The 1961-nt window shown below is 38.9% G+C and overlaps 1 pseudogene; it reads right to left on the bottom strand.

Annotated features, from left to right (window-relative positions):
* Positions 1-533: 533 nt before the first annotated feature.
* Positions 534-1499, bottom strand: LOC118741911 (annotated as a pseudogene).
* Positions 1500-1961: the final 462 nt, after the last annotated feature.

Genomic DNA, 1961 nt, shown 5'->3' with positions numbered 1-1961 from the left:
TGGCTGCCCAAAACTTCATTGGAAGCTATTAGCTAAAAGGCGATTGTTTTTTTTTCAGCTAAAAGTTGTCTGTAAAATCTCCTCATGTAAACATCCCTATACAGGACGAATAAAATAATTCGTTTTTCGAGAGTAGTAGTATTGTAGTCTGAAGAGATCTAAGGTTATAAAGACTTATCTACCATACATATTTTTCTAAGAGCACCCTTTGGATTGCAATAGAATGATAAAATTTTGCAGAGCCTAAATGATTTTCATATGATCTCGAGAAGTTACGATAATACTTGGGTAATGGGGCGCTGATTCTGTCGCTCCACAAATACTCACAATTTTGTTCACTAAACTTCAGAATATACTTAAATAAGATATGGTCTGCTGGTCCCTCTACATGGGTCTTCTTATCCTGAAATGCATTCGTTCCTAATTTAAAACCTTCTATATTACAATGGTTACACCCCCTTCTCTTCACTCTGGACACCCGTAAGCTGTATCCAATTGAACTTTCGCCATTTATTATGGCCCTTCCGAAAGTATTACCCAGACAAGTTGTAGACTACACAAACACAAAAAACATAAATACATTTGCAGACATAATTTAAGATACCGCAAAAAAATATTGCTACAAAATTCAAAATATGGACTCGTATACTCCTACTTTTCATTCCAAATTTCGCCCCATTTACTCTCCTCATATTTGTTTTGGAGCGTTAATTCCACGCTTTCTTAATCTTCCAGCGCTGATCACCGAGCACAACTTGCAGAGCCTCCATATAATCACACTCCCGAAAGGGTATCTCATGCACGACACGCCCAAAACTATCCGAAATGTAGAGTGTGTGCTCATCGTCGGGTTTGGCATTATAGGGTGGCGCTTCCTCGGAACTTGTTTGCTCAATCGCATTCGGGTTTCTTAGCTGTTGAGGTTGTGGCTGTTTTAAAATGTTCTCATAACGGTTTCTTGCTTTAGTATTCATTTGGTGTGACTGTTGTTGGTGGTTGTGCTGCCGTTGTTCGTACTGTTGTTGTTGCTGCTGCTGTCTTTGGAAATTGTCATACTTTCGCTGCAATTCCATCTGCAATTGTTTTGAACGTGTATGCAGGTGTTGTTGTTGTTGTTGTTCCTGCGTTCCTCGTTTGTCATGTCGTTCATCTGGTTCGTCATCGGCAGCAGTTGTCGAAGAATTCGATCGAAAGTTCGATCGCACACGCATGCATGAACGGAGTTGCGGCGGTTCCGAGTCGAGGAATTGTTCGAAGAAACGGCTACGCGTAGTGAAACTACCCCGGTTTGAGAAGTTCGAAGATACGGATTTGTCAGAACGACTTCGCATAAATTCGATTTGTTCCTTGATGTTGGCGGTTTCAAGTAGTTTAATTCTCCTTTCGGCACGATAAACTTTTGACATGCGAAACAGCAGCAATGCCGCGTACAAATTTAATACAATGATGATTGTCCAGAATAATTGCGTTAAATTTTGAAGATTCAGGCTTATTGACATTTTTTATTAAAAAATTTTTTTTTTTAACATAAATTACTCTATTTCTGGCATTCGCTGCTAATGTGAAAATCCAAGGTGTTGTACGTAGGGACAGCTCATGTCGACGGCTCCCTTAGAAAAGGTTGTAATATGGAAGCACTAGAGAAACGGGAAGAAAAAAAGCCCGCTTTGCGAAGTAGTACGAAATTTGGTACTATTTTTCATATCAAATTTTGCATACAAATAGCTACAAACGGTATATTATAAGCTAAATTCGCGAAAGTAGTATATATAACGTAGTACTTATGCAATAAATGGTAATTTAGTTTATTAAACACAATGTCCTATAATTATAGTCAAACTTCCAAAACCAAAAAATTAGGGGTGACCCCGAGTCGTTACAACATGACGGAATCGACAAAACGGCGCATCGACGGATGGGGAGAATATTTCATCGTACAAAATGCCAACTAAAGATGTGGA

Source organism: Rhagoletis pomonella, unplaced genomic scaffold (genome assembly GCF_013731165.1).
Source record: "Rhagoletis pomonella isolate Grant_MI unplaced genomic scaffold, Rhpom_1.0 Rhpom_scaffold_00006, whole genome shotgun sequence".
NCBI lineage: Eukaryota > Metazoa > Arthropoda > Insecta > Diptera > Tephritidae > Rhagoletis > Rhagoletis pomonella.
Note: the sequence above shows the minus strand (reverse complement) of the source record. Positions and strands in the feature narration are given on the sequence as shown.